The sequence below is a fragment of the Haemaphysalis longicornis genome, unplaced genomic scaffold (genome assembly GCF_048455015.1).
Source record: "Haemaphysalis longicornis isolate Haplotype H1 unplaced genomic scaffold, Haemaphysalis longicornis Haplotype H1 scaffold_12, whole genome shotgun sequence".
NCBI classification, from domain to species: Eukaryota; Metazoa; Arthropoda; class Arachnida; order Ixodida; family Ixodidae; genus Haemaphysalis; species Haemaphysalis longicornis.
The window spans coordinates 99758023-99774686 of NW_027526225.1; the positions used below are offsets into that span (position 1 = coordinate 99758023).

General features: G+C 49.8%; 1 long non-coding RNA gene across 1 annotated transcript in view; it reads left to right on the forward strand.

The window, feature by feature from the left end:
- Window positions 1-16664, forward strand: part of LOC144162090 (uncharacterized) — a 334686-nt gene that overhangs the window by 99701 nt on the left and 218321 nt on the right. The window lies entirely within an intron of this gene.

Here is a 16664-nt window from a genome sequence, read left to right on the forward strand (position 1 = left end):
TAGATCCCCGCCCCGGTAGCTGCTTTATCGATGGAGGCGAAAAGCCAAAACGCCTGCGTGTCGAGATTTCTGCGCATGTTAAAGATCCCCAGGTGGCCAAAATTAATCGGGAGCCCTACACTACGGCGCGCTTCGCAGCCGAGGTGACGCTTCGGCGCGTTAAACTCCATAAATTTAATTTTTTAATTGTCGGATGGCATGACTAGATAAACCAAATTGCCCAAACAATGCAGTCCAAACGTGTACTCGGTATTTTGTACCTGCACCAACATAATTCCAAATTACTTGCTGAGACGTTGTGTTGCAAGAGAGCGTTGAGCTGCAAAGGCATGCAAAGTTAAAAACCACAAGCGAAACGTGATGATGCGGCTAACTTTTCACATGTGCACCTCATGTTCCCAGCAATCGATTTGACGTTTATTTGTTTTTTTTTGTCCAAACAAAGCTGCCAACTTTTCATTGTTTGTCGTGGCTAATAACTGCATGACAAGTAAGCGAAATTCGCCATTTGTGTTCACAGGGGTACCAAACAAAGCAATCAAGCTGTTCGAATTACATCACAATTAGCAGCAGTCAGCAGTTAAAAACAATCGCGCCGCAATCACAGGGTATTTCTGGGAACCTAATGGCAATAAGTATTGTAGAGGAATGCTTGGCGGATCTTGAGAACGAGTGTGGGGTGGGAGCGGGAGTCTCTCCCGTCTTCTCTCATCAGCCTAAGAGCTTATCAACCCATTCCTAACTATGCCCGGATGGCTTGCCTTGCATTTCTCCGCCAATACCCACCCTTCCAAGAAGGCCAATGAGAATCGATCTTCGTTTTGTTAAATTCCGAAACAGCGATCTGGCTATGCAGCTACAAATAGAGGCTAAGCTAAGGAACAATGAATTGTTAAAACGAAAATCTGATCTGAAAAAAAAAAAAAAAAAAACGGAGCATGTTGCACAGAGTACAAACTGTTCGAACGGGAGCGCACAGCCGACCAATAACGGCGTTGGTTTAGCGTGGAGCTCTATTTGTTGTGGTGCGTCCTCTGTCTCATCGATTGCGCTGCCCTCTGTTTTTTTTTTTTATTGTGAAAGCAGCAATTAGACTATTGAGGAATTCCGCTAAATGTGAAAACTGTCGGAAGTGCAGAGCACTGATTTGCCATAGTGGGCTGTAGCGCCGTTATCCACTCAGTGCTATGCAATTCAAAGTTCCCGCCTTCGCAGTGCTCGCGCGTCCCCTGCCGGAAACTGCGCCAGCGGGAGTTCTGTTGTTTTTGCGCTGCCTTTTCCTGCCGCACATTCCGGCGTTGCACTGCCACTTTTTTCGCTTGCTATCCTAAAAACCAACCCAACGAGCGCTCCCAACTAAATGAACGCAAGCGCTGCCGGTTAATTACGTATATTTTGCCTCAAATGTGGCTACAGTTTTCTTTGCGCTAAACCACGGCGAGATGTATGACAAGCTCCAGGGGTTCACGAGTTTCGAACGCCTATGACTACATAAACTGCTTGGCTTTCGAAGCCTCTGGGTTACGCCGTGACGACAGCCGCTACGAAGGAACGCAGTGTGGCTCTAATTAGGCCCAGCCAGCGAGCTATGACGACAAGGCGAGCCCCTAAAGTGCTCCGCACTTAAGAGCCAGCGTCTGGCGTCGGCATTCGTAACAGCGAAGCAGCTCCTAAACCGCGTCTCACGTTAGAGCCACACGGCGTTCCTTCGTAGCGGCTGTCGTCACGGCGTAACCCAGAGGCTTCGAAAGCCAAGAAGTTTATATAGTCATAGGCGTTCGAAACTCGTGAACCCCTGGAGCTTGTCATACATCTCCCCGTGGTTTAGCGCAAAGAAAACTGCAGGTACATTTGAGGCAAAGAGACGTTACCGTCGCACCTTGCGGATGCGGAGGCAAGCAAGGACTACGACGTGCAATACAGGGCCGTCCAGCAAGTGTTGGAGGCTCTCGAGTGTCAGCGGCCGAAAGCACTGTCCCCTCGGGGGCTGGGTGCGTGTAGGTAGCCGATGCCGAGGGCCCGACTGACACGACGTTAGGCAGCGTCAATTTTGCCGGACAATAAAGATGTTTTATCTCTCTCTCTCCTAAACCGCGTGCCTTTGCAGCGTTCCTCAGAGCGAGGGGTTCCCCCAAGGCGTTCTATAGCACACGCTTATACTCAGCAGCAGTTCAAGGTGGCCGTCGACACCGCTGACGAAGGAAATGAGAGGAAGAACGCAGCGAAGAGAGTGAACAGTCGGTGAGCGAGACCCAGCATCGTCGCCAATTCCCACAACACATGGCGTTGGGAGCGACCAGCGCCGCAACGAGTACGATACAGATCGAAGCCATTCGAAAATGTATTGCGGAAGTGGATCGCGAAGCGAATCGTCTCAAACGGCAAAAAGATGATGCCCTTCGAGAACGCGGGGTGGCAGCAAGGTGTCTCAGTCGTTCAGTCGGACATTATTACTTTCACATTCCGAAAAATAATGAGGCGTTTAGAGCCTCTTTAGTGTGCTCCGCATAAAAAATGGCGTGGGCTTAGCTTAACTAGGTAGGTTATGAAAGCGAAAGCAGCCCATGCACAGTTTGACAACCGAAAGATATGGCTTGTCGAACGTTGCGTACTGCGAGCACTCCCTACCGTCGCTTCGTCATTTTCCGAAGCCGTCGTCGAAGGCCAGGCGTCCATTGCCGCCTCTCTAAAGCTCGTGGCTGTCGTCTTTCTGCATCGTTCTCTATACGCTTAACTCGCCGAATTTCTCGTTGCTCCCTTGTTTCCGCCTGCCGCTTTGCATGCTCGTACTCACGTTTTCGCTTTCACTCATGAGCAAGCTCAGCGATTTCTGCAGGGTGGTCGGTCCGACGCAGCTTGCCGATTTCGCCACTGGTGCCACGCAGGCAGTGCTGCCCAACGTTACCAACCAGTGAAGCCACTTTTCCCTAGCTCGGATGAAGAAATTCCCTAGATTTCTCTAGATTTTTGCTGAATGCGGTCATTAGTCGGTTTCTCTCAGATAATGTGTTTAGCGGTAACCACATGGAGCGATTTTTGCGGGCGACGCGACGAACGATGCGACGGGTATCCGCAACCGCTTCTCGTCCCAATCTCTCGCCGAGCCAGCCACATAAGAGCGTTCGCGCGAGCGATGGCGAAAGGCGATCCCAACATTGCCGCACAGCGCCCAATACGATTATCGAAGTACACACGGCCGCAAGGTTTTTCAAGATGGTAGTCTTACTTGGGCTACTTAAACCCAGAAATTTTGGTCTGTCTGTATGTCCGTTTGTCTGTCTGTCTGTGACTCGATTCAGCCACCCGGCCAAAGTTTTACTGAAGCTACACAATAGTCTTATATACTCACAACCAAATTTAAACGTCTAAGCCCGGTTTATATGTTCATACTTGTCAACTTTGTTGAACAAGAACAAGACATTACGCAAATATAAGACAGGAAATTAGTACACAAGGAATATTTACAGTGTTCCTTTATTAAAAAATTCATGGATGCTTGGTTTTTCGATAGCAAATGATATTCTACATCTACTGCAGAAAAAAAACTCCCACCTCCCCTCGCGGGAGCCCCTGTGTAGATGCGACGCATAGGGGGTCCACGTTGCAGCGTTGGACAGCGGAGGAACGGCGCTAGAACGATGGAGCGGAGCGGCGCAGGCACCGCGTTTTATAGCGCGCATAACGTTGAGGGGACTGCGTAAGCCGGTCCCAGTCGATGACGACATTGGCGAAGTTGTAAACCGGCGTGGACTCTAGGTGTTTGAGCCAAGCGTAAATGTTGCTTCGCCGGAGAACGGCACACCGGTTATACGCGCAGCGCGCCCGAAGGAGAGGAAACCGCGGAAGAGAGAGTACTGCACATGCGCCGGCCCCAGCGCGTCTGCCGCGGCTATGACGCAACGTGCCGCGGCTATGACGCAACACAATCCAACAAAATACACTTTAATCCAATCCAATCCAATCCAAATCCAAATCCAAATCCAAATTCAATCCAATCTAATCCAAGCCATGCCAAGCCAAGCCAAGCCAAGCCAAGCCAATCCAATCCAATCCAAGCCAATCGAATCGAATCCAATCCAATGCCCCTCGCGAGAGAGTGTTCGCTATCGGAGAAGAGAGCGCAGCTGGCGCGGCGAGGAGAATGGGGGAGGGGCGGACAACGCCGACAACGACGACGACGACGCCGTAGGGACAAGGCGAGTGAATCAGATGCTCTGCATCTAAAACCGCCGCCTTCTGTTGCGCGTGCCATCTCCTGGCGGCATTTGAGAAATCACGCGGTAACAGCAACGAAAGGTTCCACTAGCTACGTTCCACGTTCTGCCTGCAACGGACGCGGAGCACGGCCACGCGGTTCTATAAACCTTGAAGTCGTCCGCCTCGATTAGGTATTTATGTATTTATGGAATGATAGATTGGTATGGTTTGGCAAAAATGGGTGCATTATTTAATTTTTAATCCTTAAAATTAAAAAAAAAAGATTTATCAAAGTGATATCGCAGACTGATAATAAATACTGAGATACAGTTAGGTAGTGGACAAATTTATTAGCTAAGAGAAGACATTTCTTTGATACAATACATGAAAGAACAAGATTTTCAGGCACCACAGAGCCTAAAATCGCCTAAAAAGAGCCGTTGTTGCCGCGAAGATGATCCACCTCGCATTTAGAGGGTTAACCGTCGCTTCAGGTCGGGGAGTTCTCACGTTGTTTAATATTGCTTTCATTTTACATTTGTGTGAATATGTAGGTGATAAAATGCGGGAGCTAAAATTATAATGGACGCCTTTATTAACAGCGAAGCTGTTAAGAAAATCCGCAGTTAAAAATACCATCCGCAGTATCCGCAGTTAAAAATACCAAGATATTGCCGAGCGCGCACGCGAGCACGCGCCCGTGAGCGCGGGCCTCGCTGCGACTGGCGGACAGCTAACAAAGTCTAGAAAATGCCTAGCGCCGTGTGTGCGGGCCTCGCGACGACCGCCCAGCGTCCCCGGCGCGCGTTTGGCAAGCAAAGCATACCCACTTTGGGAGATTGGCGAAAAAAAAAAGAACTCCGGCGTTCGCCGCAATCGCGGCAACACTTTCTCGGAACGAGAGCGTACGCCCCGCCAAGGTGATGTCCAATGATTATCACCTACAGCAACAATGATGGAGGAAAGGTCGTTGCGGCAGCGAAGAAGAAGCAAATTGGCTGCAATTGTGGACTTAAGCCGTAGTCATGGCCGTTAAGGTCGAGTACAGCTTCGCTACCTTCAATCCTTACACGTTAGTGTACGTTTCCTCACTTTTTTCTGATGCAGCCGAGATAAGGAAGGACAGATGAATCGTCATCTGCTGGTATGCCTGCGAAAAGAAAAACAGCAAGCCGTATTAAAAAAACATCTTATAAAATGACCATGCCGCTGAGTATGCATGAACGATAGACAGCTGCGAATGGGTGAGTGGGGTTAAATGGCCGCGGGTATTGGCTGGGGCAAAATAGTCGAGACTGGTGACGTGGCTATCACTCGGGGAACCTACTTGTCCACCGTTATTTATCAACACCGTTTTTTCAGTCAGTGTACTCGGGTATAAAACCTCACAGGCGTACAGAGCAAAAGAAAATAGAAGTGGAATAATGGCAAAAAGGCATTGATTGTCATTTTTGAAAAAAAAAAAAAAAAACGTGGAGCCCGGGTTCGACTTCCAGGGGTGGAGAACTTACTGATGCAGTTTTTAACATCCCCTTTACGCCCACTAAACATGTACAGGTGCCCAAAAAAGTAAACAGAAGACGGGTCGGAGATTCCAAGCGCATTTCTCCGCCATGTGTCCTGCCAGCAACCTGTAAACGACTTTGCAAAAAAAAGTCATTCTCGAATAAAATCGGGCCACGCGTATTCTATTTATGCTAGCTGCCGCAGAAAATAGAAATTCTTCCAATTTCCCAAAGCCGTGATACATTTACTTTTTGGGACACATTTACAAGTAACCTCATAGGCTTACTGATATATAAGCAAGAAAATTGCGGGGAAGGGATTCTTGCTGCGTAAACCAGTAGGCCATTAGTACCTGGTTCTTAAAAGTAAACCGCTGTTAAGTGAACTTTTAAACTTATAGAAGTGCCTTTGAATAACCACAGTTTCGTCTCTTAACCATTTCATACGGCATTCCCACCTTTTTCTTTTTTTTTTCTTGTTGCGCGAGATAAACTATTGCCCCCGATTCCACGCTAGGTTCAATGGCGTTCGGTGGAATCGCGTCGTTTGGCTTCGGTCGACGTTTTCTTTGAGGAATCATTTGCTCCTGCGACTGCCGCAGGCTTGCTTTCGAATCGAGAAGCCTCGCAGATTGTCTTAGTGGGCTGTGTAGTGGTGTAGGGGGGAGGGGGGGGGGCGCTGTCTTCTTCGCGGGGTAATCTTCTTCTTCTTCTTCTCCCTCACCTTTTTCCCGCCACTCCCGCTCTCCATTACCGCTACCTATAAAGCAGTCCCGGATCTCCCCGCAGATTCGCCTCCAGCGTCGTGGCATCATCGTCCTCCCTATTTTATTTGATCGGCCCGCAACCTGTCTGTCCACTTTTGTGTTTATTCTTCTCTGGCGGCACCTTTCCCATTTGTCCTGCCTCCCCCCGTTTCTCATTCACACTCTTTCGTTTTTCGCGCGCTTTTTCTACTCATTTCCCCGCGCTTCTCTCCCCATTGTCTTGGCGCGCTTTTTGCTGTTTCCTTTCTGGGTGCCTTTCGCGGGAAAAGCGACGCCCGGGAGATAGTGCTGAGGTTGAAGAATGAGCTGTTTCCATTGATCGCCGCTCTGCTCACGAGTACTCGGGCGCGTTCGTGTGCCAGTGTGCGTGCGTGCGTGCGCGCTCGCATGCTGCGCCAGAAGGAAGATATGTGTGCCAGAAGGAAGACGAAGGCGGGACGAGGCGGAGACCAACAAAGCAGCGAAATAATGGCGAGGGGAAAGAAGATAGGGCGACGACGGCGACACCACGCGTGCATGCCCGCGCGGATGATGGGATCGCTTTCCCAGCCGCCTGTTTTCTTTCTCGTCCCGTCTCGGCGTACTCTTCTAGACTCACTTCAGCCCTACGCGAGCTGGCGCAAGCGAGGGGGAAGAGAGCGCCCGTGTGTCTTCTTGCCTCACGGAGTCCCTTATGGGCAGGTGAAGCGTATACGGGTCGCTTCGTGCTCCTGAGTGCAAGCCTATATTATCCTCGAAGCGCGTGCCTGTATGCGTCTATACATAAATGTGGGTGTTTGTCCATACGTCTACGATGCCGTGTGGTTTGGGAGAGAGGGTGTTTGGGGAGCGTGGAAGGTGAAACTGCTGCCGTGACGGGAATCCATAGCCGTCCGTGCGTACTCGACGGAAGCGTTCTCCGGCCAGTGGCACGGAGTTGCGGGGCTTACGAAGGGAATAAGTCGGGAGTAAGGGAGAGAGACGCGGAGTCCCTTGCGTATTGCGACGTCGGAGGCTGTCGGGGCTTGACACAGAAGTCGTGGCAAAGGGCCAAAAAGAGATAATGGGAGAATAGGAGTGCGGAAGACACTTTGGAGCTGCTAAAGAATGGGCTTAAGCTGAGGTTACGTAATCCACCGCTGCGAGGCGGACGAGACAAGAGAAGGAGCAGGTTAAGTTGGTTCACTCTTTTAGACCTCGTCGTAGAACGACTGTTCTGCCCCAACAACAGTGATATATTAACGAGCAAACTTGGAGCAATTAACCTAGATGTTAAGAAAGACATGTCAGGCAGTGGCAACTCATCAGCCGCTTTCTAGCCCAGCCCTTACGAGGTGAAAGGGACTTGTTTGTGCACTTGGCAGGAGCAGACCAAGGTCAAAACCGAGAAAAATACCGGTTCGAGTCGAGTGTATTTGTGCTTCCGGTGCCGTTTCATCCTACCACTGATAACTGTATTTTTTAGTTTTCGCCCTATTATGTCACTACTGATGTTGCTTAGCGCAAAAGTAAAAAAAAATGTGTCATATTTGTATGTTTTTGTAAGAATAATTTTTACTAGGGTCAGGGTATATCTGAGTGATAATCAAAGGCTAGTTCTATCGAATTGAACTAGGTTGTGTTTTGTCCTCCTGGTCTCTACAGGTGTACGCCTGACTCTGGAACACTAGCGTTTTGGGGTGTAGCCTCTATCAGAAATGCAGCCACAGTGACCAGGAATCGAACCGGAGACCTCGTGTGAGCCTTTGAGGGGTCATGAAGACAAAAATTTGGTTCATTAAACAACTGATTTTTCCTAAGAACAACATTACCAATTTTATCGCAAACTTCAAAGCACTAATGGAGATATTGAGTGAAAGATTGGAACCAGTGGCGGCCATTTTCCGGTACTTTTTCAATGACGTCACCGAATCTTGTTTGCGTGAATGACAGCTGCCTGCCAAAGCCACCGCCAAGGAGCATGACTGGGTGATTGAAGTGTGGCTTCTAGCTCCGTTTGGTGGTGTAACAAGAAAGCTCAGATGCAGTTAACACACTGGTAACCACGTTTTAAGGGCAGAATACTTTAGGGGCTCGCCTTGTCGTCGTAGCTCACTCGCTGGACCCAAGTGGAGCCACACGGCGTTCCGTTGTAGCGGCTGTCATCGCGGCGTCCCACGGAGGCTTCGAAAGCCAAGCGGGTTATAAAGTCATAAGCGTTCGAAACTCGTGAACCGCCGGCGTTTGTCATACATCTTGCCGTTGTTTAGCGCAGAGAAAACGACAGGTAAACTTGAGGCAAAATATACGTAATTAAGCGGCAGCGCCCGCGTTCATTTAGTTCGGAACGCTCATAGGGTTGGTTTTTACGATAGGAATTAAAAAAAAAAGTGGCAGTGCAACCATAGAGAAATAAAAAAATTATTTCTTTCTCTATGGTGCAACGCCGGCACCTGCGGGAGTAAAAGCAAGCACAAAAAGGACAGAACTCCCGTTGGCGCAGTTTCAGGCAGAGGGCGCGAGAGCACTGCGGAGGCGGGAAATTTAAAATGAGTTGGGCAAACCTGTGTTGAATTCATCAGGAGAAGAATAAGACAGGGCTGCGAAGAGCGCGATGGGTGGTAAGAGCGAGCGTATCCATAACGGCGCCACAGCTTATTATGGCTACCGTATTTACCCGATTCTAACGTGCCCCCGATTCTAACGCGCACCCGATTTTCCTGGCAAAAAAAAACAAACGAAAAAACTTGCACCTCCGATTGTAACGCGCACGGGACTTTGTGACCCAGACAAACGAATGCGAGAGAAACGGGCGATTTGTTTCCCGAAGTAATCTCACTCATCTCACTCCTCGTCGCTCTTCGCTGACCACAACATCTCGGCCTCGGTGCCTTCTAGCGCGTTCGTGATGCCACACTTCTGAACAAACGTTCAACCATGGTCTATGGGATCGTGGCCCACGCCTCACACGCCCATCGCGAGAGCTTCTCCAGAGGTGCACGCTTCAGTCGACCGCTCGTTTTGAACGCGTGGGAGCCGCTGCTGCCATTGCTGTTATCAAGCGCGCAAGTGAAACGATTTGACGATTTGTGCGAACGCCGATAGAAAAGCCTATGCGCCTAGGCTTGCTGCGTCCGAAAAATCGTTGCTAAAAGCTTTGGCGCCATCGTGAGATGGCGATGGCGATGGGTGGGACGAAATTTCCGCTGTTTCGGCAGTTTCGGTTTTGTATCCGATTCTAACGCGCATGCGATTTTTCGGCCTATTTTTCCGGAAAAAAAGTGCGCGTTAGAATCGGGTAAATACGGTAATCACTGCTTTGCACTTTCGACAGCTTTCACGTTGAAGGGAACGGCTTTAATTTTTTGTTTAGTGCTGGCACGTGTTACGCCACTCCTGCCCTCAACACGTCACTGCAGCACGAAACGTCAAAGTTGTTTCTGTTTCTCGCGCTTTTTGGCTTAGAAACGTTTTCTGCGGCTGGAGGTGAGTTGGCTGAGTTTTAATAAGCGAGTTATTTCAAATTGAGAAAAATTGTATTTTCTCTTCATTGCCTCTTCAGTCACCAAGAACATATTGCGCTTAGTGAGAGCAGGAGACGTACACCTGCGTACGCGCCGATTTATTTGTTTCTGCCACAGGTCACGTTACTCACTACGTGATAAGGAAAAGCGTGCTGTTCCCGAGATATGGTTCGGTAATGTCGCGTGTTCCGACTCTACAGTACGTAGCTAACGCGATATTTCTCGTTGTTGCTAATCCTGACCTTTTACACCCGTCCGCGGTTCAGTTTAAGTTGCACCTATTTCCCAGTCACCCGTTTCCAACTGGCCCACCATGGCCATTACGCAATGCATTGTCTTCCCCCTCAGCAGGGCCAAGTCAACATTAGGCGCAGCCTGTGGGAAGAACTACTCCGACCACCTACGCCAGGTGCGCACACACTCTCCCTCGCACGCTATACTGGGGGAGAATTTATTTGCGCACTCACTTTTCTTTCTTTCTTCCTTCCGCGCTGCCAGCCATTCCTCATTCATTTATCTTCACTCTCATCCGTTCCGTCTACCCTGTCGTTCCGCATCGCTTTTTTTTTTCTCGTTCCCAGACTCCTGCAGCTTTCCTTTCTTGGTTCTGTTTCAGTGTCCCGGATCGTTTGTTCTTCTCTTCGGTTGCCCTTCTCTCCGTTTCCATCTCTGCTCGGTTGGGCGTCGTACATCAGTGCAGCGGCGGCAGTCACCATCAGTCGGGGCGTCCCGGCAACACCCCTGATGTCAGAAAGCCTGCCCCTGGCGTCAGCGCAGTGCGCCAGACGCAGGCATTCCGCATGTTTGACGGCCGGAAACATCAAACCTCACTAGACTAGGAATGAGGCAGTACAGTAATCTAAATGGGCTGATTAGAGCATTCCAGGCGGCGCAGCGGCCTTTCCGCATCTACGAGGTGTCAACCGTGGCCGGGTCGAGAGACCCGACCGCAAGCGGGATGTACGCCTGTTGCTCTAGAGCCGCGCCCTGGCTGCCCCCCCCCCCCCCCCCCCCCCCCCCCCCTTCGGCCACGGCGTCGACACGCTGCTCCGCTTTGACGATCAATAACTCACGACGTGCCCGGTGCTAGCGAGGATATATTTCGCGCCTCGAAAAAACTACCCGCACCTCCTCGTCGTCACCTGCTGCTTTCCTTGCTCGCTTCACGTCACCAGCTCTTTCGCTCTGTTTCGGTGCTACTGATCTGTTCACCCCAGTACGTTGTTCGGCAGTGGTATTTCTGTTAGCCGGCAAGTCTACGGACGATGCTAAGGTGCTGTAGATTTCTGTAATAAAAAATCCATACCCACATGGTATGCAGCTATACCGATGCCGAAGAAAGTTACGTAGCTTTCTCGGGAAACTACGTCGCAGTTGCAGAAAAAATGGCGCTATTCCGGTTTTCTAAGCCATTGCGTGAAAAGGGTGTGGTGTGGGAACATTAGGCTGGGACGTTAATTATTATCCGGTTATCGTATGCCTGCGGAAAAAGATTTGCGAGAGAAATGCCAGAGTGGTGTCTCTGTTACGGAAGACGGGCTAAAACCGTTATCTCGGGTCCTTAAAGGAAGTGACAGTGGCAGTCGTAGCAAGGCTGAATACTTTGAAGCTCCCCAGAGCAACGCCCAGCATAGCAGTGAAAGCAAAACAACCTGAACATTGCAGCGTATTATTGACCCACATGTATTTTGGACCCACCTCGTATGTAGTACTATCTTCCGGGAGCCCTTTAGAAAATAAAACTAGGCTGAACTGAACTGATTATTGAAATTGGAGGTGTGGATTTGGAGGTGAAGTTGTGGTGTTGTGGAGGTGGAGTGAGTGAGTGATGTTCCAGAGCTTGCACGCCACACAGTGGTGCACAGTAGCGGGCTGTTCAGTGAGTGAGTGAGTGAGTGAGTGAGTGAGTGAGTGAGTGAGTGAGTGAGTGAGTGAGTGAGTGAGTGAGTGAGTGAGTGAGTGAGTGAATAGGTTGGCGGGTGAGTGAGCGAATGATTGAGCGGGAGAGTGAGCGAGTGAATGAGTGAGTGAGTGAGTGAGCGAGCGAGCGGGTGTGAGTGAGTGAGTGAGTGAGTGAGTGAGTGAGTGAGTGAGTGAGTAAGTGAGTGAGTGAGTGAGTGAGTGAGTGAGTGAGTGAATGAGCGAGTGAATGAGTGAGTGAGTGAGCGAGCGAGCGGGTGTGAGTGAGTGAGTGATTGAGTGAGTGAGTGAGTGAGTGAGTGAGTGAGTGAGGGAGGGAGGGAGTGAGGGAGTGAATAGGTTGGCGGGTGAGTGAGCGAATGAGTGAGTGGGAGAGTGAGCGAGTGAAGGAGTGAGTGAGTGAGCGAGCGAGCGGGTGTGAGTGAGTGAGTGATTGAGTGAGTGAGTGAGTGAGTGAGTGAGTGAGTGAGTGAGTGAGTGAGTGAGTGAGTGAGTGAGTGAGTGAGTGAGTGAATAGGTTGGCGGGTGAGTGAGCGAATGATTGAGCGGGAGAGTGAGCGAGTGAATGAGTGAGTGAGTGAGCGAGCGAGCGGGTGTGAGTGAGTGAGTGAGTGAGTGAGTGAGTGAGTGAGTGAGTGAGTGAGTGAATGAGCGAGTGAATGAGTGAGTGAGTGAGCGAGCGAGCGGGTGTGAGTGAGTGAGTGAGTGAGTGAGTGAGGGAGGGAGGGAGTGAATAGGTTGGCGGGTGAATGAGCGAATGAGTGAGTGGGAGAGTGAGCGAGTGAAGGAGTGAGTCGGTGAGTTAACGAGTGAGTGAGTGAGCGCGAGAGGAAGCTAGCGAGTTAGCGAGTCTGTGAGTGAGTGAATGAGTGAGTTGGTAGGCAGGTAGGATATTGTGTGTGGGAGGGTGAGAGGAGCTACCGAGTGAGCGAAGGAGTGAGGGAGTGAGTAAGTGAGCCAGTGATAGGGTATGCTAATGAGTGAGCGAATGAGTGAATGATTGAGTGAGCAAGTAAGTGATTGGAGTTCATTATACATATATCACCACATATAGTAATTCAGCAAGTCCCCTGACGACTGGATCTCTTCAAGTTCGGAGTTTCGGTATTTATAAAAAAATACTGCCGGTTTTCTTTTACGGAAGATGAACAGTGGTTATGAAAATACCGGCGCAAAGGACCTAGCATTCCCTAACGAGATATTTTTTATTATATTAGTATCTAAACTACAATAGTTTCAGGCACTCCCTTGCAGCGCAGCTTAGCCTTCTTTCTGCACCATGGCGAAGGAGAGACATTACCAATTACCAACTCATCTCAAGCCTGGCATAAGAAATACCTATGGAGCTGTCCAGCATCGCAGATCATTACTGGAATCTTGAATATTTACGCGTCTCTCTTGGCCGTGTTCCGTGTCGCGTGATAGTGAAAGACAGGCCTACGGGGCTTCGTTTGTTCAATCATAGGCAGCCATTTCTATTAGATGAAGGCCATTTTCGTAACCCCGGCATGAACCCAGTCTTTGTAAAATTACATTATCCCTTCTGGGTTTTACGAGAACGCGCTCTTTGGGGCGTGAAACGCATTACACCATAGCGTATTTCCCCAAGCCTTGGGAGGCCCACCAAGTTGTGCCCGGCAGAGCCAGTACTGGAGCCTCCATTGTGTTATAGGCTTCATTCTCATAGAGTGTATGAACACGACAATGGAGGGAAGGGGCGCAGTTTGCCACGCCGGGGAAGTCCACCGACAGATGATAGGGCCCCGTAAAGACTGGCCGAGCGATGAATTTAATAACATCATTAAACCACAGCATGGGTAAGGGGCCGGTTTCGATACCTCGGCGCAGCAGGCGTGTGTGTACAGTGTGCATACGCCGCCTTCGCGCGACCCGTACGACACATATTCCTCGGACGGCTGTGTGGACACGGGACGGGCGCCCGTGGCTACGCACGGCATGAGGTAATCCGCAGCCCTCGGGCCTGTTTGCCCTTAAAACTTTTTTCTTTCCGTTCATTTGCGAAGCAAAGAGATGCCCAGGCATGGAAGGCTCCTCCGTGAAAAGAGAGAGTGCATTAAAAATACCGCCCGAAAGAGCCACTTTCTTCTCCGAAGGGTACTTTTAATTACGGTAAAATCTCAGGTCCGCCGTTATGTCAACAGGAATGTCCGCCTAGGAGGGCGAGGGGCTTGTTTGCGCAGCGCCCGAAGCGTTCGACACATTCTTTGCACTGTGGGAGAATGCGTTAAGAGAAGGGGGCGTTCGCTCCTTGGGCTGTGATTAAAAACAAAATTAGGCGATGCATTGTGCATACTTCGAGAAGGCCCTGATTTATCCTTGTAGGCTGGGCAAAACTCGTAGTGCGAGTGGCGATGTTTGGAACATGAAAATCACCATCCGACCACAACGCGTATGTCGCAGGAAGGCCTCAAGGAAAATGATGAAATGGAGTCTCATTGGGATCTAATGTCCATCCACTATTTTTTGCTTGCCCCGTGTGTTTTGCGTGGGGGCACCAGTCTCCTCATAATAAAGTCGCTACTAGGTGTTTGCTCCCCTGATGTTCTCTTCGATTTCGCCAGTGAGGCATAGTTTGCGTGTCTATTTAGGCCTGTTAATAGGTCCGTTTCCGCAATACTCTATGGAATTATAAAACCCGGTTAATTCGCTCCCAAGTGAAGTACGATTAATGTTTCCCCACACGTTTATGGCGCAGTCAGCCTCCAGAATTCTACACGTCGCGCTTAAAAGCCTGAGTTAACGCAATGCCAACATCGCCTTTTTATGGCAGTGTAAAGTTATACTCATAACTATATCGCAGCAGCACTGGCTTCACAGATAAAATCCAATTGAAAAAATTGCAAATGCCGTCAAAAGACAATAGTCTTTATCGGCTTTTGCAAAGTAAATGCCTCCCTTCGCTTTCCCGCTCACCTCTCATGTTGTTCCTCTTGCGTCGCGCTCCTCCCAAGGTAAAGACGCCAAAGGTTTGCTTAAATCATTTTAAATTTCCCGCGTTCCACTGCTCCAAACCGGGTGTCTTGATGCGAATGCTGCCGTACGGCGAAGATGCGCGTTCTTAGAGGCGCCCTACTTCAACGTTTATAGAACCGCGTTTCCCTAATCCACGTGCTTTGCAAGCAGAACGTGGAGCCTATTTAGTGGAACCTTGCGTAACTGTTGCCGGTTGATTTCTTAAAATGGCGCCAGAAGCTATAGTGGCGCGGGCGACAGCAGGCGACGGCGGAGTGAATTCTTTTTATGCAGTTGATGAAGTATTTAAATGCGCAAAAGTCAAGCATGTTTAATTTTCTTTATAAGGGAACACTGCGAATATCACTTCTGTATTGATTTGTTGTCTCATATTTGCGTAATGTCTTGTTCTTCTTCAACAATGTTGACAAGTATGAACATTACACCGGACATAGACGGGTAGATTTAGCTGTGACTATATAAGACTATTGCGCAGGCATTGTTTTACTTCGACCGGGTGGCTGAATCGAGTCACAGACAGACAGACGGACAGACAGACATACAGACAGGCCAAAATTTCTGGGTTTAAGTAGCCCAAGAAAGACTATCGTCTTTAAAAATAAATTGCTTGGCGATTACGATACACCCTGATGCGATATTTGGGCGCAGCAGCAGTGCGCTGAGGCAGCACGCACTCGTGGGTTCTCTCGACGGCAGCGATGATGAGCCTCTGCGTCGGCGGCGCGAAGTACGTCTCAGGAAGGGGCCAGTCACGCGCACGCGCCCCTCACGTTTTCGCCGAGTGTCGCGCCGTCGAGCGCCTCGTGCGGGCACAGCATACTGCCCCCTCCCTCCCACCGCACACTTTCGGAGAGCGCTGGCTCGCGCCGCCACTGCGAACCCACCTCCAAAATTCGTGACACTGTCCTCATTTGCTTTCTTTCATCGTTCGTTTTTTTCTTCCCCTCGTCGGTCCAGCAATCGTTCGCTCGGTCACGACAACGGCGACGCGGCTCAGCCCACGAACGGGCGATAAAGGGCTGCGCCCTAAAATGAGAAAATACGCAGGAACTAAAACCGCAAGCAGCGTAGCGATCTCCTTCGCGCCATATACCGCGCTCGGTCGATACGGGCTTCCCAGCTCGTGCAGCATCATGAAGGTGCGGATGCTGCACTGCATGCTTCCACTGGCGAGTTTACATTTCGTGAACCGCACAGAATCGACCGTTCCTGCACAGCGCAGAGCATCATAAGCTTTACACTGCCTAACGCAATCTAAATCATACCGAGACACTGCTACGTACGAAAAAAAAAATGGGTGCAAGTATAGATTTAGAATATTTTTACGCGAATATTTCTCGACTTGAAAATATCAGTGCCCTTCCACTCTGTGAAGAAGGATGACCAGCGAAGCTGTGGCGGGTAATCTTAGAGCCATCTTAGCGGGTAATTGTCATACATATTGTTGCCAGATCGATAGCGTGGAGCAGCAGTTACAGCCGTTTTCTGCAACCACACTCCCTCCTAGATGATCGTAGATTGACAGAAGACAGTAGTTCTGTAGCGTCTACAAATTTCACTGTGAACCAACTACGATAAGCAAATTCGGCGTAATAGTAGAGTCGTATTTGCAGCGAATTGCCGTATAATTTGGTTAGGGATAATGTTCACAACGCAAGAGTTGAAGCAGTTTTCTCTAATCAAACTACCTCCGTAGATTACCATGCTTCTCTGCAGAACAGGAAATATTGGAAAGCCAGCTTAAAAAAACCAAGCTTTTACCGCTCCCTTTTAAGTCGGTTTCACCCTAAACAGAAATG